Here is a 27,563-nt window from a genome sequence, read left to right on the forward strand (position 1 = left end):
ATTAAAAAACCTATAGAAAGAATAAATATTAAAACAATAATAATAAAACGATTTATATTCTTTTCACCAGATATATAAGCCTCTCTATAATAAATAACCAAAGAAGAAATATATATAACAAAAGATATAAAAATAAGAGATATTCAATCCAAAATTAAAGTTATAACAACTATAGAACCATTTAAATTGAAAAGCTCTCACTCAACAAAAACTCTATAATCAATTATTAAATAATAAATACCTAAAATAAAAATTATAGTTCTCGAAATATACAAAGAAAAAAAACTCAAATAACAAATAGAAAATAAATTCACGGCCTAAGATGAAAAACTTCATATCATTGATTCCACAAAACAATATTTTTAATTAAAGTACTTAAGCAAACTAAACAAAGAAATATTCACCCTTTAAACAGAGAATATTTAAAGGCAATCAATGTAAAAGTAAAAGATGATATTCACGAAAATAACCAAGAGAACAAGTATAAACAGCAGAATAATAATTCCCATGCTGAGAATAAGAATATATATACAAAGTATAAACAGCTCTAAAAAAAGATAAAAAAATCAAAGCAAAGAATCTAAAAGAAGATCAAGATATAATTCTATTTAATAATCTAATTTCACCTACCAAATTTAAAGAAGGAGGAGCAGCCATATTTGATGATCTTAAAAGAAATCATCATAAAGCCATTCTTGGCATCAAATTAATTATACCCTTGTTAATTAATAATCTTCGTCTACCTAAACGTTCATAAATAATATTAGATAAACAAAATAAACCAGAAGAACATAAACCATGACCAACCATTAGAGAAAGAGAACCTACACAACCTCATCAATTCATAGTCATCAATCCACCAATAACCATTCTTATATGAGCAACAGAAGAATATGCAATTAAAGACTTTAAATCAACCTGACGAAAACAAATAAATCTTACAATAACACCCCCAGATAAACCTAAAGACAATCAAAAATAATTAAACTTTAAACCCAAATAAGAAATAACCTTTATAACACGAAAAATACCATAACCACCTAACTTTAATAAAACACCAGCAAGAATTATTCTACCTGAAATAGGGGCCTCTACATGAGCCTTAGGAAGTCATAAATGAACCAAAAACATAGGTATCTTAACTAAAAAAGCCAAAATTATAAATACATAAAACATAAAATAATAAGAACCAAAATCAACCAATAAAGGAAAATATAAAGTATTAGAAAAATCATAAACCTTAAATAAAACTAATAATAAAGGTAATCTAGCAACCAAAGTATAAAAAATTAAATAAACACCAGCCTGCAAACGCTCAGGTTGATAACCCCAACCCAAAATTAAAAGTAAAGTAGGAACTAATCTAGCCTCAAAAAAAATATAAAAAGAAAGAAGACTTAATCTAGCAAATGAACAATAAAGCATAATTATTAAAATCAAAACCATAAAAACAAAAAAATTAGAATGATATGAACTTAAATAAACTGAACCTCTAGCAGTGATTATTAAAGAACAAATCCAAAAACTAAGTAAAATTAAACTAAAAGAAAAATAATCAATACCAAAATAATATCTAATTATATTCAAATCAGCATATGAATAAACACAAATTATAAAAACAAAACCCGACAGAAACATTAAAGAATGAACCAACCATCAACAATTATTTAATAAACAAAGAGGGATCAAAAAAATAGTTATGAATAAATACTTTAACATAAAGATAAACCAAAAGAATTAAAAAAATCATTACCATGAGAACGAATTATTGAAACTAAAATAGAAAGACCTAAAGCACCCTCACAAACCGAAAAAACTAAAAAAATAACAGGAAAAAAATAATCATAATCAAACTCAATAAGAAAAACAATAACTAACATAAATAAAGAAAGAACAATATATTCTAATCTCAAAAGAACCATTAATAAATGTTTACGTTTAGAAGAAAAAACATAAACACCAGCAAAATAAATCAATAAAGAAGTAAAAATAGAGAATATAAACATTAGTTTTAATAGTTTAAAAAAAACGCCGGTCTTGTAAACCGGAAATAAGTCCAGCCCCCACATTTAAAACTTCAGAGGTGGAAAAGCTTCCATCATCGGTCCCCAAAACCGGTATTTTAAATAAACTAACCCCTGAAATGATCAAAATAATAATTATATCATTATCAAATGTAATAAATATTAATTTTATTAATTTAAGACACCCAATATCAATAATGCTTTTTATTATCCTTCAAACCTTCCTAGTTGGATTAATAACAGGAACAATAATAGAAAGATATTGATTATCATATATTTTATTTTTAACATTTCTTGGTGGTATACTAGTATTATTTATTTACATTACAAGAATTGCATCAAACGAAATATTTCAGCCTAAATCAATCACTATAATTATTACATTAATAATGTGAGTATTTATCATATTAATATTAATTATTCTAGATATATCTATATTTATAGACTTTTTCAAAAACACCGAAACTATAAATATTGATAATTCAATCAATTATCAAGAAATAACAATATCTTTAGAAAAATTATATAATAGACCAACATTCATTATTACAATAATAATAATAATTTATTTATTTTTAGCACTACTAGCAGTTGTTAAAATCACCAATATTAATCAGGGACCTATTCGTAAAATAAGATAATTACTAATGAATAAACCCTTACGATTAAGACATCCTTTAATTAAAATTATTAATAACTCTATAATTGACTTACCTGCCCCAACAAATATTTCATTTTGATGAAATTTTGGATCCCTATTAGGGTTATGTTTGGTAATTCAAATCGTAACTGGACTTTTTTTAGCTATACATTATACATCAAATATTGAAATAGCATTCAGTAGTGTAGTACACATCTGCCGAGACGTAAATAATGGTTGAATTATCCGAACCTTACACGCAAATGGAGCATCTATATTTTTTATTTGTATTTACTTACATGTAGGACGGGGAATTTACTATGGATCTTATATATATATACATACCTGAATAATTGGTACAGTGATTTTATTTTTAGTTATAGCAACTGCATTTATAGGATATGTCTTACCCTGAGGCCAAATATCTTTTTGAGGTACAACAGTAATTACTAATTTATTATCAGCAATCCCATACTTAGGAACAGATTTAGTCCAATGAGTATGAGGAGGATTCGCTGTTGATAATGCAACATTAAATCGATTCTTCACATTCCATTTTGTATTACCATTTATTATTGCTGCTATAGCAGCAATTCATTTATTTTTTCTTCACCAAACAGGATCTAATAATCCTCTTGGACTAAATGGAGATATTGAAAAAATTCCATTCCATCCATACTTTACCTTTAAGGATTCTATTACATTTGTAATAATAACATCATTATTAATTATACTATGTTTAATTAATCCTTACCTATTAGGAGATCCAGATAATTTTGTACCTGCCAACCCATTAGTAACACCAGTTCACATTCAACCAGAATGATATTTCCTATTTGCATATGCAATTCTACGATCTATCCCTAATAAGTTAGGAGGTGTTATTGCATTATTTTTATCAATTAGAATCTTAATAATTTTACCATTTTATAATAAAACACCATTCCGAGGCATTCAATTTTACCCTATTAATCAAATTTTATTCTGAATTATAGTAGTTGTTGTATGCTTACTAACGTGAATTGGTAAACGACCTGTTGAAGAACCTTATATTATAACAGGTCAAATCTTAACAATTATTTACTTCACATATTTCTTAATTAATGTCCATGTCGCAAACGCATGAGATAAATTAATTAAGGAATAAAGTTAATTAGCTTAGGAAAAGCATATGTTTTGAAAACATAAAATTAGAAATTTAACTCTTCTATTAACTTTTCTCAAAAAATTTCACTAAACAAATGAGATAAATAAAATCTTTAAACCAACAAAGAAAATAAAAAAATTCAAAGATAAAGGTAAAAAACTTTTTCAAGCTAAGTACATTAATTTATCATAACGGAACCGTGGTAATGTTCCACGAACCCAAATAAAACCAAAAGATATAATAGCAAGCTTAATAAAAAATATAAAAGAATAAAAATCACCGCCCAAAAAAATTAAAGCCAATAACATTCTTATGAAGACAATTCTAGTATATTCAGCTAAAAAAATTAAAGTAAAACCACCCGCACCATACTCAATATTAAATCCTGAAACTAACTCAGATTCCCCTTCAGCAAAATCAAAAGGAGTACGATTAGTTTCAGCTAAGCAAGAAGCAAAACAAGCTAAAGCTAAAGGAAAAGAAATAATAATAAATCAACAATAAAGCTGATAGTTTATAAAATCAAACAAATTAAAACTACCAATTAAAATAATTAAAGACAATAAAATTAAAGCTAAACTAACTTCATAAGAATTTGTTTGAGCAACAGAACGAAGAGAACCTAATAATGAATAATTTGAATTAGAAGATCAACCAGCAATTATAACAGTAGAAACACCTAATCTAGTACAACATAAAAAAAATAAAAATCCATAAGAAAAAGAACACATATAAGTTAAATAAGGAAAAATTACTCAAACGGCTAAAGAAATCATTAAATTAAAAACAGGGGAAAAATAATAAAGTAGGTAATTAGATATAATAGGAATTGGCTGCTCCTTACAAATTAACTTAATAGCATCTCTAAATGGCTGAGGAATTCCAACAAAACCTACCTTATTTGGACCCTTTCGAATCTGAATATAACCTAAAACCTTACGCTCTAATAAAGTTAAAAAGGCAACACTAATTAAAACACAAATAACCAATAAAAGAAAATTCAAAATAAATATAAATAAATCATAAAGTATCAATACTATTTGTAGAAAAAATCTACATAAATGAATTCTAAATTCAACACATTAATCTGTCAAAATAGTAAATAAATTAATATTAATCAATATAACAAGAAATATTTTAACCATATGGTCCTTTCGTACTAATATGGATTAACAATCTTAGGATAGAAACCGACCTGGCTCACGCCGGTCTGAACTCAGATCATGTAAGAATTTAAAGGTCGAACAGACCTAATCATTGGGCTCCTGCACCCAAAATTTTTCTTAATCCAACATCGAGGTCGCAATCTGCTTTGTCGATATGAGCTCTCAAAAACAATTACGCTGTTATCCCTAAGGTAACTTAATCTTATGATCATAAATTATGGATCAAAATAACAAACATAAATAAATGATATAATAATGAAGAGTTTATCTATTCTTCATGTCACCCCAACAAAACATCATCATTAAATATAGAAAGACAAACAAAAAACTATATAAAAGTAAAATGTCAAGCTCTATAGGGTCTTCTCGTCCTAAAGAAGAATTTAAGCCTTTTGACTCAAAAGTTAAATTCAAAAATTTATTAAGAGACAGTTGATTTCTCGTCAAGCCATTCATTCCAGCCACTAATTAAGAGACTAATGATTATGCTACCTTTGCACGGTCAAAATACCGTGCCTCTTTAAAAATACGCTCAGTGAGCAGGCCAGACCTCAAAATATAAACAAGAGGACATGTTTTTGATAAACAGGCGGAAATCAATTTTGCCTAGTTCCTTATAATAAGTTCACAAGGTAAAAATTTCATACAAATAAATATACTAATTCTATCATTATTACAAAAATTTTAAAATTAAATTAATAATCTTAATAAAAAACCTAAAATATTTATAAAATCAAAATAAAAAATAATGAACTAAAACGTAATCTTAAAGATAGCTGGTTTAAAGCTTACTATTATATTTTTATAAAATAAATTATAGGTTATTAACTTCAAAGCTTATCCCTTAAAGAATAAATAAGTTAATATTTTTACTTAAAAAATTAAATAAAAACAAATAACTTTAAAAAATTAAATTTTTTCTTAAGAAACTAGATATCTTGGGAAACGATTAACATCTCATTTCTATAAATAATTTAATAATAATTATGATACATTAACTATAAATTATTTATAAATCAACCCAAATCGAGGCAAGTAAAATAAATACTAAAATTTTGATAAACCCTGATACAAAAGGTACAATAAATAAAATCTACTTAAAAAAATTTAAAATAATATTTCATAAAACACTTACATTACCAATAAACTATAATTTAAAAAATCAATTCTATAAAATATACTAAGACAAAAATACAATAAAATTATTTATATTAAATAATTAAATAAACAAAAAATAAATATAATAAAATAAATAATCAAGATATCCTGATTTGCACAGAAAAATTTTCAGTGTAAATGAAACACTTTACTAATAAGTTATATCTTGAAACTCTTCCTAGATACACTTTCCAGTACATCTACTATGTTACGACTTATCTCATCTAAATTGAAGCGACTTTAAAATAAAATAGAATAATCAATAATGAGAGCGACGGGCGATGTGTACACATCTCAGAGCCAATATCAGTTAAATTAAATAAATTAAATTACTATCAAATCCACCTTCATTAACAGTATTTCACTATCAAATTCGTTATAAACAAAAATCTATTGTAACCCACCTCCTCTTAACTATAAGCTGCACCTTGACCTGAAATATTTTATAATTATAAATCTTGAGAATTATAACTCTAAAAAGATTCTCTGATAATGGAGATATACAAACAAATAAATTAAGTAGAGTAAATCGTGTATTATCAATCATGGGGTAGGTTCCTCTGAATGGAATGAGATACCGCCAAATTCTTTGGGTTTAAAGACCTTAACTAATAGTACCCTGGTAAATATAATTAACATTTTAAATAATAGGGTATCTAATCCTAGTTTATTATTTAAATTTCACAGATTCATAAAAAGGGCCACAAATAAATTTTAACATTTCACCTTACAAATTTATATTTCAACCCTAATAATATAAACAACTGTTTTAACCAATAATATTCACTTTTATCAATCGTATAACCGCGGATGCTGGCACGAATTATGCCGATACTAAATCAATTGCTAAATCCAAAATCACTTGATAATTAAATCAAATTACTGCAAAAAGAACATTTAGTCTAACAAAACTTACATATAATACAAAGAAAAAGTGAATAAACAAGCAAGAATAAAACTTTTAAAAATAAAAAATAAGAATATTTTAAATCTATTAATTCAGGAAAAAATAAAAGATTCAAATATTTAAAGAAAAAAAAGAAAAAAACCACAAACATTAACAAAAAAAAAGAAACGCCCCTATATATGACCACAACAACTTCTCTATTATATATAATTAAAGATTAATATGGAACATGTATAGCAATAAATGTATTATATTCTTTCTTATTTAATCTTTCTTTTCACTAATAAATAAAGAAAGATTAAATAATATAATAAATATATTTTATACAATTATGTAATTTAATATAATATGTTATTAATATGAATTCTTTTTTTATATTAAGTTAACTTTCATATATATTAGTTAAATAATCTAATTATAGATAATTTACATAATTATATTATTATAATTAATATAATTATTTATATTAATTATAATATTTTATATTTAAATTAATAACTTTATTTATTATATCCAATTATAATAATATTAAATATTAAATTACATATTATTATATATATTATATTATAATAACCTATTTTAAGCTAAAAACATAAGTAGCTATAATCCTAGGTAAATAATTACATTAAAATAATCAATTGATAATGGTAAGATGAACTTATAATACTTTAATTTCAATTAAATGTAATATATTAATATAAATTATTTATTATATATATATATATATATATATAAAAATAAAATGAGCAGGATAAATTAATCCTAATTAAACAAAATAATACATAAAAGAATTTAAAAAAAAAAACTTTCGATTTATATATTAAATAAATGAAGTGCCTGATTAAAGGGTTACCTTGATAGGGTAAATAAAGTAAATAAAATTACCTTCATTAAAATTACATAAGATAGAATTAAACTACCTCCTTTAGTATCAAAAACTAACGTGCATCATACACCTTAATGTAAAATGGTAAGCTAAACAAGCTAATGGGTTCATACCCCATTTATAGAGGTATCAATCCTCTCCTTTTTAATGACCAACAACTCTACAAAACTTCTCTTCCTATCAACATTAATGATAGGAACGATCCTGTCCATTTCATCAAATTCCTGATTTGGGGTTTGAATAGGACTTGAGATCAACTTACTTTCATTTATTCCGCTCCTAACAAGAAATAAAAATATAATAATAAATGAATCATCCATTAAATATTTTATTGTCCAAGCAATAGCATCGACAATATTATTATTTTCAATTTTGCTGATTCAAATAAAATATCCCATGGGATGGGAAACAGAATTTATCCCATCAATAATAATTAGATCTAGACTATTATTAAAGATTGGAGCTGCACCTTTCCATTTCTGATTTCCAGAAGTTATAGGAGCATCAAGATGAAATAATTGTTTAACATTAATAACATGACAAAAAATCGCCCCAATAATGGTCTTATCTTATTGTATTCAATTAAGAACTTTTATTTGAACAATTATTATCTTAAGAATTATTATTGGGGCAATAGGAGGTTTAAATCAAACATCCTTACGACAACTTTTAGCATATTCATCAATCAGACATCTAGGTTGAATAATTAGATCATTAACAGTCAGAGAAAACATCTGAGAACTATACTTCATTATTTACTCACTATTAAGATTAATTATAGTTTTATTATTTAAGCAAATAAATTTATTTTTCATAAATCAAATTTATTCAGCCAGAAATATAAAAACCGAAATTTAATTCATAATATTCTTATCTTTATTATCTTTAGGTGGACTACCACCATTCCTTGGATTCTTACCAAAATGAATTGTAATACAATCATTAATAGAAAACAATATAACAACTATTATAACTATTATAGTTGTATTAACTAGAATTACACTCTACTACTATATACGTATTAGATTCTCAGCTCTAATTATATCATACACAGAAAATTCGTGATCTATAAAGATAAAGTCCCAAGAATCAAGAATCATTCTTCCTATAACAGTAATAATTTCAACAATAGGATTGATTTCAACATCAACCTTAATTTCATTATACTAAGGACTTAAGTTAATCAAACTAATAACCTTCAAAGTTATAATTAAAAGAATAATCTTTTAGGCCTTAGTAAAATTTTACACCTCTAGAATTGTAGTCTAGAATCATAATTGAATATAAGACCTAAATATGATAAGAGAGAAAACATCTCATAAGTAGATTTACAGTCTACCACCTAAAATTCAGCCATCTTACCGCAAAAATGATTATTCTCAACAAACCATAAGGACATTGGTACTTTATACTTCATATTTGGAGCATGAGCAGGAATAGTAGGAACATCAATAAGAATACTTATTCGTGCTGAACTTGGCCAACCCGGATCTCTAATTGGGGATGACCAGATTTATAATGTTATTATTACAGCTCACGCATTCGTAATAATTTTCTTTATAGTAATACCTATTATAATTGGTGGATTTGGTAATTGACTTGTTCCACTAATAATTGGTGCACCAGATATAGCATTTCCACGAATAAATAATATAAGTTTTTGATTACTACCACCTTCACTAACCCTTCTTCTTACATCTTCTATAGTAGATAATGGTGCTGGTACAGGATGAACAGTTTACCCTCCTCTAGCAGGAGCTATTGCACACGGGGGTGCATCTGTAGATCTAGCTATTTTTTCACTGCACTTAGCAGGTGTATCATCTATTCTTGGTGCAGTGAATTTCATTACAACAGCAATTAATATACGATCAGAAAGTATAACTTTAGATCAAACACCTTTATTTGTATGATCTGTAGCTATTACAGCATTACTTCTCCTTCTTTCACTTCCAGTTTTAGCAGGAGCTATTACTATATTATTAACAGATCGAAATTTAAATACATCATTCTTTGACCCTACAGGAGGGGGTGACCCAATTCTATATCAACATCTATTTTGATTCTTTGGACACCCAGAAGTTTATATTTTAATTCTACCGGGGTTCGGAATTATTTCACATATTGTATGTCAAGAAAGAGGAAAAATTGAATCATTTGGAACATTAGGTATAATTTATGCTATACTATCAATTGGACTAATAGGATTTATTGTATGAGCACATCATATATTTACAGTAGGAATGGATGTTGACACACGAGCATATTTTACATCAGCAACAATAATTATTGCTGTACCTACAGGAATTAAGGTATTTAGATGATTAGCTACATTATATGGAACTAAATTCAAGTTCAATCCACCATTATTATGAGCTCTAGGATTTATTTTCCTATTTACAATTGGTGGATTAACAGGATTAGTATTAGCAAATTCATCACTTGATATTGTATTACATGATACATATTATGTAGTAGCCCACTTTCATTATGTATTATCTATAGGAGCAGTATTTGCAATTATAGGAGGTGTCATTCAATGATATCCACTATTTACAGGATTAACTATAAATAATACATGATTAAAAATCCAATTTACAATTATATTCATTGGAGTAAATTTAACATTCTTTCCTCAACACTTCCTAGGATTAGCAGGAATACCTCGACGATACTCTGAGTACCCAGACGCATATACATCATGAAACGTAGTATGAAGAATTGGGTCTACAATTTATATTGTAGGAATCATTATATTCATTGTAATTATATGAGAAAGAATGATTACAAACCGAGCAATTATATTTAGAGCTAACATAAGAAGATCAACAGAATGACTACAAAATAACCCTCCTGCAGAACATAGTTACTCAGAATTACCATTAATCTCTAGATTCTAATATGGCAGATTAGTGCAGTAGATTTAAGCTCTACAAATAAAGGTTTGACCTTTTATTAGAAAATATTTATTAATGGCAACATGATCAAATTTATCTCTTTAAGAAGGAGCTTCACCATTAATGGAGCAATTATCATTATTTCATGATCATACTATGGTCGTATTATTATTAATTACAGTAATTGTAGGTTATGCCCTAAGTTATATATTATTTATTGCCTATACTAACCGTAATATACTTCATGGACATTTAATTGAAACAATCTGAACAGCTTTACCAGCAATTACATTAATTTTTATTGCCCTTCCATCATTACAACTATTATATTTACTTGATGATTCAGTAGATGCAATAATTACAATTAAAACCATTGGACGACAATGATATTGAAGATATGAATATTCAGACTTCATAGACGTAGAATTTGACACTCATATAACACCAGAACAAGACCTAGAAAATGATGGATTCCGACTACTAGATGTAGATAACCGAACAATCCTACCAATAAATACAGAAGTACGAGTATTAACAAGAGCATCAGATGTTCTACACTCATGAGCAGTTCCTGCATTAGGGGTTAAAATTGATGCAACGCCAGGTCGGTTAAATCAAGGAACATTCACAATAAATCGACCTGGATTATTCTTTGGACAATGCTCAGAAATCTGTGGAGCAAACCACAGATTTATACCAATTGTAATTGAAAGAACTTCAGTAAATTTATTTATTAAGTGATTATCTAAGATAATTTAAGGAGTTAGTTAAAATAAATAACATTAGAGTGTCAATCTAAAGTAACTAAAAAAAATTAGTACACCTTGAAATTCATCAGACGACTGAAAGTAAGTAATGATCTCTTAAACCAAATAATAGTAAATTAACGACTACTTCTGATGGGGAAATTATATCCAAATCCCTCAAATATCCCCTCTTATATGATTCTCACTATTCATTATATTTTCAGCTACATTAATCTTGTTTAATCAAATAAACTTCTTCTCATTTAAACCTAACCTTATTAAAAGAGCAGAAAAAGGAACAATTGAAATAAAAAACTTAAATTGAAAATCTATTCTCAACATTTGACCCATCAACTAACATCTTTAATTTATCATTAAATTGAACTAGAACATTTCTAGGACTATTATTAATCCCATCACTATTTTGATTTACACCATCACGAATTAACATTATCTGAAATAAACTAAATTTAACCTTACATAATGAATTTAAAACATTTCTTGGACCAAAATCATTTAATGGAACAACATTCATTTTCATCTCAATTTTTATTATAATATTATTTAACAATTTCATAGGATTATTCCCTTATATTTTTACTAGAACAAGACATTTAGCATTAACATTTGCAATTGCCCTACCTATATGGCTAAGATTTATATTATTTGGATGAATTAACCATACTAATCATATATTTACACACCTTGTACCACAAGGTACACCGCCTGCATTAATATCATTTATAGTACTAATTGAAACAATTAGTAATGTTATTCGACCAGGTACATTAGCAGTACGGTTGGCAGCAAATATAATTGCAGGACACTTATTATTAACCTTATTAGGAAACACAGGACCATCTATAGCAATAAACTTAATCTCATTACTAATTATTGGACAAATACTTCTATTAATTCTAGAATCAGCAGTAGCAATAATTCAAGCCTATGTTTTCTCAATTCTAAGAACTCTATATTCTAGAGAAGTATATTAAACCTATGTTAACAACTCACTCAAACCACCCATTCCACTTAGTAGACTATAGACCTTGACCATTAACAGGAGCAATTGGAGCAATAGTCCTAGTATCAGGACTAGCAAAATGATTCCACCTATTTAATATTAACTTATTCATAATTGGATTTGGAATTACCCTACTAACTATAATTCAATGATGACGAGATGTAGTACGAGAAGGAACATATCAAGGATTACATACAGGATTTGTATCAATTGGATTACGATGAGGAATAATTTTATTTATTGCATCAGAGGTATTATTTTTCGTTTCTTTTTTTTGAGCATTCTTTAGAAGAAGATTAGCACCAACAATTGAACTAGGAATACTATGACCTCCAATAGGAATTCAACCCTTTAACCCTATACAAATTCCATTACTTAATACAGCTATTCTTTTAGCATCAGGAGTAACAGTATCATGAGCACATCATAGTTTAATGGAATCTAATCATACTCAAGCACTACAAGGATTATTCTTCACAGTGTTATTAGGACTATACTTTACAATACTTCAAGCATATGAATATTGAGAAGCACCTTTTACCATTGCAGATGCAGTTTATGGATCAACATTCTTTGTTGCAACAGGATTCCATGGTTTACACGTAATTATTGGAACAATCTTTTTATCAACATGTCTACTTCGACACTCAATAAATCAATTTTCACCAAGACATCACTTTGGATTTGAAGCAGCAGCATGATACTGACACTTCGTAGACGTAGTATGATTATTCTTATATATCTCTATTTATTGATGAGGTAGATAATTGTTTTTCTAGTATAAATAGTACATTTGACTTCCAATCAGAAAGCTTGATATAAATCAAGAAAAACAATTCTAATTCTATCAACAAGAGTTTTCATTAGATTTATTATTCCAATAATTGTTATAATCCTGGCAACAACACTATCAAAAAAATTAATTAATGATCGAGAAAAAAGATCACCATTTGAATGTGGGTTTGATCCAAAAAGATCAGCACGAATACCATTCTCAATACGATTCTTCCTAATCGCAGTAATCTTTTTAATTTTTGATGTAGAAATTGCACTAATTATACCAATTGTAATTATTTTTAAAACTTCAGACATTATAATCTGAACAGTATCAACAATATTTTTTATTCTAGTTCTATTAGGAGGACTATACCATGAATGAAACCAAGGAGCATTACAATAAGCAGAATAAAGGGTTGTAGTTAAATATAACATTTGGGTTGCATTCAAAAAGTATTGATATTATCAATCAACCTTAAATAGAATAAGAAGCGAAATATTGCAGTCAGTTTCGACCAATATGAAAGCTGCTAACTTTTTATATTAGCGGTTAAACTCCGTTAACATTTCTAAAATTTATATAGTTTAAATAAAACATTACATTTCCACTGTAAAAATAGTATATCTATATTTATAAATACTTAAAAGTAAAAATACTTCCTTAACATCTTCAGTGTCACGCTCTAATTATAAGCTATTTAAGTAAATGAAAAACAATATTACCAAAATAAATATTCAAAAAATAAAAGTTAAAAGATAAATCTTGAAATTAGAATCATATCAACCTTGAATATAACCAATTAAATAAATAAATAATCTATATAAACCTTGACCACCAAGTAATTCACCTCAACCATAATCAAATGACTTAGATGAATAATAACCTATTTTTAAAGGAATATATCTAATAAACTTAGTTGAAAGAAAAGGTATAAATCATATAGAACCAGCAAATCTAACAAAAGAAAGTATACTTAAAGAAAATAAATTATGAGAAAAATCAAAATTAGAAATAAGATAACCTAAATAAGCACCTAAAATAACAACTGTAATAGTTAAAAACTTTAAATAATAAGGTAAAGCAATCACATGAGGAATAGGAAAAATTAATCAAGATAAAAGACTACCACCAAAAACAGCAACAAACAATAGACCAATTATTCCAAATGAAATATAATAACCCTTATCATCAAAAGAAAATCTAGAATAAAAATTATTATCACCAGATATTGAATAATAAAACAAACGAAAAGAATAAGAAGCAGTTAAACCAGTAGAAAAAAAATAAAGAAAAAAAATTAAACAATTAATTCATCTTAAACAAACCATCTCAAGAATTAAATCCTTTGAATAAAATCCCGCTAAAAAAGGTATTCCACACAAAGATAAACTAGAAACATTAAAACAAACTGAAGTTAAAGGTATGAAATTAACAATTGATCCTATAAAACGAATATCCTGAGAATCCTTCAAATTATGAATTATTGAACCTGCACATATAAATAATAATGCCTTAAATAAAGCATGAGCCAATAAATGAAAAAATGCAAGCTTTGGATAACCTATAGCCAAAATTCTTATTATTAAACCAAGTTGTCTTAAAGTAGAAAGAGCAATAATCTTCTTTAAATCAAACTCAAAATTAGCGCCCAATCCAGCCATAAATATAGTTATACAACCAATTAAAAGTAAAAATCAACCACAATTATAAGTATCCAATATTGGTCTAAAACGAATTAATAAATAAACACCAGCAGTAACAAGAGTAGAAGAATGAACTAAAGCAGAAACAGGAGTAGGAGCTGCTATAGCAGCAGGAAGTCATGAAGAGAAAGGAATCTGAGCTCTCTTAGTTATAGCTGCTAAAACAATTAATATAGTAATGAGCTTTATTTCAAAAGAATTAGAAATAAAATCATAATAATAAATATAATTTCAACCACCAAAATTTAACATTTATGCAATAGAAATTAAAATAGCAACATCACCAATACGATTAGAAAGTGCAGTTAATATACCAGCACTATAAGATTTTACATTTTGATAATAAATAACTAAACAATAAGAAACTAAACCTAAACCATCTCAACCTAATAAAATTCTAATTAAATTAGGACTAATAATTAAAAAACCTATAGAAAGAATAAATATTAAAACAATAATAATAAAACGATTTATATTCTTTTCACCAGATATATAATCCTCTCTATAATAAATAACCAAAGAAGAAATATATATAACAAAAGATATAAAAATAAGAGATATTCAATCCAAAATTAAAGTTATAACAACTATAGAACCATTTAAATTGAAAAGCTCTCACTCAACAAAAACTCTATAATCAATTATTAAATAATAAATACCTAAAATAAAAATTATAGTTCTCGAAATAAACAAAGAAAAAAAACTCAAAGAACAAATAGAAAATAAATTCACGGCCTAAGATGAAAAACTTCATATCATTGATTCCACAAAACAATATTTTTAATTAAAATACTTAAGCAAACTAAACAAAGAAATATTCACCCTTTAAACAGAGAATATTTAAAGGCAATCAATGTAAAAGTAAAAGATGATATTCACGAAAATAACCAAGAGAACAAGTATAAACACCAGAATAATAATTCCCATGCTGAGAATAAGAATATATATACAAAGTATAAACAGCTCTAAAAAAAGATAAAAAAATCAAAGCATGAATCTAAAAGAAGATCAAGATATAATTCTATTTAATAATCTAATTTCACCTACCAAATTTAAAGAAGGAGGAGCAGCCATATTTGATGATCTTAAAAGAAATCATCATAAAGCCATTCTTGGCATCAAATTAATTATACCCTTGTTAATTAATAATCTTCGTCTACCTAAACGTTCATAAATAATATTAGATAAACAAAATAAACCAGAAGAACATAAACCATGACCAACCATTAGAGAAAGAGAACCTACACAACCTCATCAATTCATAGTCATCAATCCACCAATAACCATTCTTATATGAGCAACAGAAGAATATGCAATTAAAGACTTTAAATCAACCTGACGAAAACAAATAAATCTTACAATAACACCCCCAGATAAACCTAAAGACAATCAAAAATAATTAAACTTTAAACCCAAATAAGAAATAACCTTTATAACACGAAAAATACCATAACCACCTAACTTTAATAAAACACCAGCAAGAATTATTCTACCTGAAATAGGGGCCTCAACATGAGCCTTAGGAAGTCATAAATGAACCAGAAACATAGGTATCTTAACTAAAAAAGCCAAAATTATAAATACATAAAACATAAAATAATAAGAACCAAAATCAACCAATAAAGGAAAATATAAAGTATTAGAAAAATCATAAACCTTAAATAAAACTAATAATAAAGGTAATCTAGCAACCAAAGTATAAAAAATTAAATAAACACCAGCCTGCAAACGCTCAGGTTGATAACCCCAACCCAAAATTAAAAGTAAAGTAGGAACTAATCTAGCCTCAAAAAAAAATATAAAAAGAAAGAAGACTTAATCTAGCAAATGAACAATAAAGCATAATTATTAAAATCAAAACCAGAAAAACAAAAAAAATTAGAATGATATGAACTTAAATAAACTGAACCTCTAGCAGTGATTATTAAAGAACAAATCCAAAAACTAAGTAAAATTAAACTAAAAGAAAAATAATCAATACCAAAATAATATCTAATTATATTCAAATCAGCATATGAATAAACACAAATTATAAAAACAAAACCCAACAGAAACATTAAAGAATGAACCAACCATCAACAATTATTTAATAAACAAAGACGGATCAAAAAAATAGTTATAAACAAATACTTTAACATAAAGATAAACCAAAAGAATTAAAAAAATCATTACCATGAGAACGAATTATTGAAACTAAAATAGAAAGACCTAAAGCACCCTCACAAACAGAAAAAACTAAAAAAATAACAGGAAAAAAATAATCATAATCAAACTCAATAAGAAAAACAATAACTAACATAAATAAAGAAAGAACAATATATTCTAATCTCAAAAGAACCATTAATAAATGTTTACGTTTAGAAGAAAAAACATAAACACCAGCAAAATAAATCAATAAAGAAGTAAAAATAGAGAATATAAACATTAGTTTTAATAGTTTAAAAAAAACGCCGGTCTTGTAAACCGGAAATAAGTCCAGCCCCCACTTTTAAAACTTCAGAGGTGGAAAAGCTTCCATCATCGGTCCCCAAAACCGGTATTTTAAATAAACTAACACCTGAAATGATCAAAATAATAATTATATCATTATCAAATGTAATAAATATTAATTTTATTAAATTAAGACACCCAATATCAATAATGCTTTTTATTATCCTTCAAACCTTCCTAGTTGGATTAATAACAGGAACAATAATAGAAAGATATTGATTATCATATATTTTATTTTTAACATTTCTTGGTGGTATACTAGTATTATTTATTTACATTACAAGAATTGCATCAAACTAAATATTTCAGCCTAAATCAATCACTATAATTATTACATTAATAATGTGAGTATTTATCATATTAATATTAACTATTCTAGATATATCTATATTTATAGACTTTTTCAAAAACACCGAAACTATAAATATTGATAATTCAATCAATTATCAAGAAATAACAATATCTTTAGAAAAATTATATAATAGAACAACATTCATTATTACAATAATAATAATAATTTATTTATTTTTAGCACTACTAGCAGTTGTTAAAATCACCAATATTAATCAGGGACCTATTCGTAAAATAAGATAATTACTAATGAATAAACCCTTACGATTAAGACATCCTTTAATTAAAATTATTAATAACTCTTTAATTGACTTACCTGCCCCAACAAATATTTCATTTTGATGAAATTTTGGATCCCTATTAGGGTTATGTTTGGTAATTCAAATCGTAACTGGACTATTTTTAGCTATACATTATACATCAAATATTGAAATAGCATTCAGTAGTGTAGTACACATCTGCCGAGACGTAAATAATGGTTGAATTATCCGAACCTTACACGCAAATGGAGCATCTATATTTTTTATTTGTATTTACTTACATGTAGGACGGGGAATTTACTATGGATCTTATATATATATACATACCTGAATAATTGGTACAGTGATTTTATTTTTAGTTATAGCAACTGCATTTATAGGATATGTCTTACCCTGAGGCCAAATATCTTTTTGAGGTGCAACAGTAATTACTAATTTATTATCAGCAATCCCATACTTAGGAACAGATTTAGTCCAATGAGTATGAGGAGGTTTCGATGTTGATAATGCAACATTAAATCGATTCTTCACATTCCATTTTGTATTACCATTTATTATTGCTGCTATAGCAGCAATTCATTTATTTTTTCTTCACCAAACAGGATCTAATAATCCTCTTGGACTAAATGGAGATATTGAAAAAATTCCATTCCATCCATACTTTAGCTTTAAGGATTCTATTACATTTGTAATAATAACATCATTATTAATTATACTATGTTTCATTAATCCTTACCTATTAGGAGATCCAGATAACTTTGTACCTGCCAACCCATTAGTAACACCAGTTCACATTCAACCAGAATGATATTTCCTATTTGCATATGCAATTCTACGATCTATCCCTAATAAGTTAGGAGGTGTTATTGCATTATTTTTATCAATTAGAATCTTAATAATTTTACCATTTTATAATAAAACATCATTCCGAGGCATTCAATTTTACCCTATTAATCAAATTTTATTCTGAATTATAGTAGTTGTTGTATGCTTACTAACGTGAATTGGTAAACGACCTGTTGAAGAACCTTATATTATAACAGGTCAAATCTTAACAATTATTTACTTCACATATTTCTTAATTAATGTCCATGTCGCAAACGCATGAGATAAATTAATTAAGGAATAAAGTTAATTAGCTTAGGAAAAGCATATGTTTTGAAAACATAAAATTAGAAGTTTAACTCTTCTATTAACTTTTCTCAAAAAATTTCACTAAACAAATGAGATAAATAAAATCTTTAAACCAACAAAGAAAATAAAAAAATTCAAAGATAAAGGTAAAAAACTTTTTCAAGCTAAGTACATTAATTTATCATAACGGAACCGTGGTAATGTTCCACGAACCCAAATAAAACCAAAAGATATAATAGCAAGCTTAATAAAAAATATAAAAGAATAAAAATCACCGCCCAAAAAAATTAAAGCCAATAACATTCTTATGAAGACAATTCTAGTATATTCAGCTAAAAAAATTAAAGTAAAACCACCCACACCATACTCAATATTAAATCCTGAAACTAACTCAGATTCCCCTTCAGCAAAATCAAAAGGAGTACGATTAGTTTCAGCTAAGCAAGAAGCAAAACAAGCTAAAGCTAAAGGAAAAGAAATAATAATAAATCAACAATAAAGCTGATAGTTTATAAAATCAAACATATTAAAACTACCAATTAAAATAATTAAAGACAATAAAATTAAATCTAAACTAACTTCATAAGAAATTGTTTGAGCAACAGAACGAAGAGAACCTAATAATGAATAATTTGAATTAGAAGATCAACCAGCAATTATAACAGTATAAACACCTAATCTAGTACAACATAAAAAAAATAAAAATCCATAAGAAAAAGAACACATATAAGTTAAATAAGGAAAAATTACTCAAAGGGCTAAAGAAATCATTAAATTAAAAACAGGGGAAAAATAATAAAGTAGGTAATTAGATATAATAGGAATTGGCTGCTCCTTACAAATTAACTTAATAGCATCTCTAAATGGCTGAGGAATTCCAACAAAACCTACCTTATTTGGACCCTTTCGAATCTGAATATAACCTAAAACCTTACGCTCTAATAAAGTTAAAAAGGCAACACTAATTAAAACACAAATAACCAATAAAAGAAAATTCAAAATAAATATAAATAAATCATAAAGTATCAATACTATTTGTAGAAAAAATCTACATAAATGAATTCTAAATTCAACACATTAATCTTTCAAAATAGTAAATAAATTAATATTAATCAATATAACAAAAAATATTTTAACCAAATGGTCCTTTCGTACTAATATGGATTAACAATCTTAGGATAGAAACCGACCTGGCTCACGCCGGTCTGAACTCAGATCATGTAAGAATTTAAAGGTCGAACAGACCTAATCATTGGGCTCCTGCACCCAAAATTTTTCTTAATCCAACATCGAGGTCGCAATCTGCTTTGTCGATATGAGCTCTCAAAAACAATTATGCTGTTATCCCTAAGGTAACTTAATCTTATGATCATAAATTATGGATCAAAATAACAAACATAAATAAATGATATAATAATGAAGAGTTTATCTATTCTTCATGTCACCCCAACAAAACATCATCATTAAATATAGAAAGACAAACAAAAAACTATATAAAAGTAAAATGTCAAGCTCTATAGGGTCTTCTCGTCCTAAAGAAGAATTTAAGCCTTTTGACTCAAAAGTTAAATTCAAAAATTTATTAAGAGACAGTTGATTTCTCGTCAAGCCATTCATTCCAGCCACTAATTAAGAGACTAATGATTATGCTACCTTTGCACGGTCAAAATACCGCGGCTCTTTAAAAATACGCTCAGTGAGCAGGCCAGACCTCAAAATATAAACAAGAGGACATGTTTTTGATAAACAGGCGGAAATCAATTTTGCCTAGTTACTTATAATAAGTTCACAAGGTAAAAATTTCATACAAATAAATATACTAATTCTATCATTATTACAAAAATTTTAAAATTAAATTAATAATCTTAATAAAAAACCTAAAATATTTATAAAATCAAAATAAAAAATAATGAACTAAAACGTAATCTTAAAGATAGCTGGTTTAAAGCTTACTATTATATTTCTATAAAATAAATTATAGGTTATTAACTTCAAAGCTTATCCCTTAAAGAATAAATAAGTTAATATTTTTACTTAAAAAATTAAATAAAAACAAATAACTTTAAAAAATTAAATTTTTTCTTAAGAAACTATATATTTTGGGAAACGATTAACATCTCATTTCTATAAATAATTTATTAATAATTATGATACATTAACTATAAATTATTTATAAATCAACCCAAATCGAGACAAGTAAAATAAATACTAAAATTTTGATAAACCCTGATACAAAAGGTACAATAAATAAAATCTACTTAAAAAAATTTAAAATAATATTTCATAAAACACTTACATTACCAATAAACTATAATTTAAAAAATCAATTCTATAAAATATACTAAGACAAAAATACAATAAAATTATTTATATTAAATAATTAAATAAACAAAAAATAAATATAATAAAATAAATAATCAAGATATCCTGATTTGCACAGAAAAATTTTCAGTGTAAATGAAACACTTTACTAATAAGTTATATCTTGAAACTCTTCCTAGATACACTTTCCAGTACATCTACTATGTTACGACTTATCTCATCTAAATTGAAGCTACTTTAAAATAAAATAGAATAATCAATAATGAGAGTGACGGGCGATGTGTACACATCTCAGAGCCAATATCAGTTAAATTAAATAAATTAAATTACTATCAAATCCACCTTCATTAACAGTATTTCACTATCAAATCCGTTATAAACAAAAATCTATTGTAACCCACCTCCTCTTAACTATAAGCTGCACCTTGACCTGGAATATTTTATAATTATAAATCTTGAGAATTATAACTCTAAAAAGATTCTCTGATAACGGAGATATACAAACAAATAAATTAAGTAGAGTAAATCGTGTATTATCAATCATGGGGTAGGTTCCTCTGAATGGAATGAGATACCGCCAAATTCTTTGGGTTTAAAGACCTTAACTAATAGTACCCTGGTAAATATAATTAACATTTAAAATAATAGGGTATCTAATCCTAGTTTATTATTTAAATTTCACAGATTCATAAAAAGGGCCACAAATAAATTTTAACATTTCACCTTACAAATTTATATTTCAACCCTAATAATATAAACAACTGTTTTAACCAATAATATTCACTTGTATCAATCGTATAACCGCGGCTGCTGGCACGAATTATGCCGATACTAAATCAATTGCCAAATCCAAAATCACTTGATAATTAAATCAAATTACTGCAAAAAGAACATTTAGTCTAACAAAACTTACATATAATACAAAGAAAAAGTGAATAAACAAGCAAGAATAAAACTTTTTAAATAAAAAATACGAAAATTTTAAATCTATTAATTCAGGAAAAAATAAAAGATTCAAATATTTAAAGGAAAAAAAAGAAAAAAACCACAAACATTAACAAAAAAAAAGAAACGCCCCTATGTATGACCTCAACAACTTCTCTATTATATATAATTAGATTAATATGGAACATGTATAGCAATATATGTATTATATTCTATCTTATTTAATCTTTCTTTTCACTAATAAATAAAGAAAGATTAAATAATATAATAAATATATTTTATACAATTATGTAATTTAATATAATATGTTATTAATATGAATTCTTTTTTTATATTAAGTTAACTTTCATATATATTAGTTAAATAATCTATTTATAGATAATTTACATAATTATATTATTATAATTAATATAATTATTTATATTAATTATAATATTTTATATTTAAATTAATAATTTTATTTATTATATCCAATTATAATAATATTAAATATTAAATTACATATTATTATATATATTATATTATAATAACCTATTTTAAGCTAAAAACATAAGTAGCTATAATCCTAGGTAAATAATTGCATTAAAATAATCAATTGATAATGGTAAGATGAACTTATAATACTTTAATTTCAATTAAATGTAATATATTAATATAAATTATTTATTATATATATATATATAAAAATAAAATGAGCAGGATAAATTAATCCTAATTAAACAAAATAATACATAAAAGAATTTCAAAAAAAAACTTTCGATTTATATATTAAATAAATGAAGTGCCTGATTAAAGGGTTACCTTGATAGGGTAAATAAAGTAAATAAAATTACCTTCATTAAAATTACATAAGATAGAATTAAACTACCTCCTTTAGTATCAAAAACTAACGTGCATCATACACCTTAATGTAAAAAGGTAAGCTAAACAAGCTAATGGGTTCATACCCCATTTATAGAGGTATCAATCCTCTCCTTTTTAATGACCAACAACTCTACAAAACTTCTCTTCCTATCAACATTAATGATAGGAACGATCCTGTCCATTTCATCAAATTCCTGATTTGGGGTTTGAATAGGACTTGAGATCAACTTACTTTCATTTATTCCGCTCCTAACAAGAAATAAAAATATAATAATAAATGAATCATCAATTAAATATTTTATTGTCCAAGCAATAGCATCGACAATATTATTATTTTCAATTTTGCTGATTCAAATAAAATATCCCATGGGATGGGAAACAGAATTTATCCCATCAATAATAATTAGATCTAGACTATTATTAAAGATTGGAGCTGCACCTTCCCATTTCTGATTTCCAGAAGTTATAGGAGCATCAAGATGAAATAATTGTTTAACATTAATAACATGACAAAAAATCGCCCCAATAATGGTCTTATCTTATTGTATTCAATTAAGAACTTTTATTTGAACAATTATTATCTTAAGAATTATTATTGGGGCAATAGGAGGTTTAAATCAAACATCCTTACGACAACTTTTAGCATATTCATCGATCAGACATCTAGGTTGAATAATTAGATCATTAACAGTCAGAGAAAACATCTGAGAACTATACTTCATTATTTACTCACTATTAAGATTAATTATAGTTTTATTATTTAAGCAAATACATTTATTTTTCATAAATCAAATTTATTCAGCCAGAAATATAAAAACCGAAATTAAATTCATAATATTCTTATCTTTATTATCTTTAGGTGGACTACCACCATTCCTTGGATTCTTACCAAAATGAATTGTAATACAATCATTAATAGAAAACAATATAACAACTATTATAACTATTATAGTTGTATTAACTACAATTACACTCTACTACTATATACGTATTAGATTCTCAGCTCTAATTATATCATACACAGAAAATTCGTGATCTATAAAGTCCCAAGAATCAAGAATCATTCTTCCTATAACAGTAATAATTTCAACAATAGGATTGATTTCAACATCAACCTTAATTTCATTATACTAAGGACTTAAGTTAATCAAACTAATAACCTTCAAAGTTATAATTAAAAGAATAATCTTTTAGGTCTTAGTAAAATTTTACACCTCTAGAATTGCAGTCTAGAATCATAATTGAATATAAGACCTAAATATGATAAGAGAGAAAACATCTCATAAGTAGATTTACAGTCTACCACCTAAAATTCAGCCATCTTACCGCAAAAATGATTATTCTCAACAAACCATAAGGACATTGGTACTTTATACTTCATATTTGGAGCATGAGCAGGAATAGTAGGAACATCAATAAGAATACTTATTCGTGCTGAACTTGGCCAACCCGGATCTCTAATTGGGGATGACCAGATTTATAATGTTATTATTACAGCTCACGCATTCGTAATAATTTTCTTTATAGTAATACCTATTATAATTGGTGGATTTGGTAATTGACTTGTTCCACTAATAATTGGTGCACCAGATATAGCATTTCCACGAATAAATAATATAAGTTTTTGATTACTACCACCTTCACTAACCCTTCTTCTTACATCTTCTATAGTAGATAATGGTGCTGGTACAGGATGAACAGTTTACCCTCCTCTAGCAGGAGCTATTGCACACGGGGGTGCATCTGTAGATCTAGCTATTTTTTCACTGCACTTAGCAGGTGTATCATCTATTCTTGGTGCAGTGAATTTCATTACAACAGCAATTAATATACGATCAGAAAGTATAACTTTAGATCAAACACCTTTATTTGTATGATCTGTAGCTATTACAGCATTACTTCTCCTTCTTTCACTTCCAGTTTTAGCAGGAGCTATTACTATATTATTAACAGATCGAAATTTAAATACATCATTCTTTGACCCTGCAGGAGGGGGTGACCCAATTCTATATCAACATCTATTTTGATTCTTTGGACACCCAGAAGTTTATATTTTAATTCTACCGGGGTTCGGAATTATTTCACATATTGTATGTCAAGAAAGAGGAAAAATTGAATCATTTGGAACATTAGGTATAATTTATGCTATACTATCAATTGGACTAATAGGATTTATTGTATGAGCACATCATATATTTACAGTAGGAATGGATGTTGCCACACGAGCATATTTTACATCAGCAACAATAATTATTGCTGTACCTACAGGAATTAAGGTATTTAGATGATTAGCTACATTATATGGAACTAAATTCAAGTTCAATCCACCATTATTATGAGCTCTAGGATTTATTTTCCTATTTACAATTGGTGGATTAACAGGATTAGTATTAGGAAATTCATCACTTGATATTGTATTACATGTTACATATTATGTAGTAGCCCACTTTCATTATGTATTATCTATAGGAGCAGTACTTGCAATTATAGGAGGTGTCATTCAATGATATCCACCATTTACAGGATTAACTATAAATAATACATGATTAAAAATCCAATTTACAATTATATTCATTGGAGTAAATTTAACATTCTTTCCTCAACACTTCCTAGGATTAGCAGGAATACCTCGACGATACTCTGACTACCCAGACGCATATACATCATGAAACGTAGTATCAAGAATTGGGTCTACAATTTCTATTGTAGGAATCATTATATTCATTGTAATTATATGAGAAAGAATGATTACAAACCGAGCAATTATATTTAGAGCTAACATAAGAAGATCAACAGAATGACTACAAAATAACCCTCCTGCAGAACATAGTTACTCAGAATTACCATTAATCTCTAGATTCTAATATGGCAGATTAGTGCAGTAGATTTAAGCTCTACAAATAAAGGTTTGACCTTTTATTAGAAAATATTTATTAATGGCAACATGATCAAATTTATCTCTTCAAGATGGAGCTTCACCATTAATGGAGCAATTATCATTCTTTCATGATCATACTATGGTCGTATTATTATTAATTACAGTAATTGTAGGTTATGCCCTAAGTTATATATTATTTATTGCCTATACTAACCGTAATATACTTCATGGACATTTAATTGAAACAATCTGAACAGCTTTACCAGCAATTACATTAATTTTTATTGCCCTTCCATCATTACGACTATTATATTTACTTGATGATTCAGTAGATGCAATAATTACAATTAAAACCATTGGACGACAATGATATTGAAGATATGAATATTCAGACTTCATAGACGTAGAATTTGACACTTATATAACACCAGAACAAGACCTAGAAAATGATGGATTCCAACTACTAGATGTAGATAACCGAACAATCCTACCAATAAATACAGAAGTACGAGTATTAACAAGAGCATCAGATGTTCTACACTCATGAGCAGTTCCTGCATTAGGGGTTAAAATTGATGCAACGCCAGGTCGGTTAAATCAAGGAACATTCACAATAAATCGACCTGGATTATTCTTTGGACAATGCTCAGAAATCTGTGGAGCAAACCACAGATTTATACCAATTGTAATTGAAAGAACTTCAGTAAATTTATTTATTAAGTGATTATCTAAGATAATTTAAGGAGTTAGTTAAAATAAATAACATTAGAGTGTCAATCTAAAGTAACTAAAAAAAATTAGTACACCTTGAAATTCATCAGATGACTGAAAGTAAGTAATGGTCTCTTAAACCAAATAATAGTAAATTAACGACTACTTCTGATGGGGAAATTATATCCAAATCCCTCAAATATCCCCTCTTATATGATTCTCACTATTCATTATATTTTCAGCTACATTAATCTTGTTTAATCAAATAAACTTCTTCTCATTTAAACCTAACCTTATTAAAAGAGCAGAAAAAGGAACAATTGAAATAAAAAACTTAAATTGAAAATGATAACAAATCTATTCTCAACATTTGACCCATCAACTAACATCTTTAATTTATCATTAAATTGAACTAGAACATTTCTAGGACTATTATTAATCCCATCACTATTTTGACTTACACCATCACGAATTAACATTATCTGAAATAAACTAAATTTAACCTTACATAATGAATTTAAAACACTTCTTG

General features: G+C 26.5%; 2 long non-coding RNA genes across 2 annotated transcripts in view; one reads left to right on the forward strand and one right to left on the reverse strand.

Moving 5' to 3' along the window:
* Positions 1-27,563, reverse strand: part of LOC126278643 (uncharacterized) — a 132,226-nt gene that overhangs the window by 35,291 nt on the left and 69,372 nt on the right. The window lies entirely within an intron of this gene.
* LOC126278652 (uncharacterized) lies at positions 9,757-26,301 on the forward strand. Its single transcript, XR_007550764.1, has 2 exons — positions 9,757-10,457; positions 25,936-26,301. It is a non-coding gene; the product is annotated as an uncharacterized LOC126278652 (long non-coding RNA).

The sequence above is a fragment of the Schistocerca gregaria genome, chromosome 6 (assembly GCF_023897955.1).
Source record: "Schistocerca gregaria isolate iqSchGreg1 chromosome 6, iqSchGreg1.2, whole genome shotgun sequence".
Lineage (NCBI taxonomy): Eukaryota > Metazoa > Arthropoda > Insecta > Orthoptera > Acrididae > Schistocerca > Schistocerca gregaria.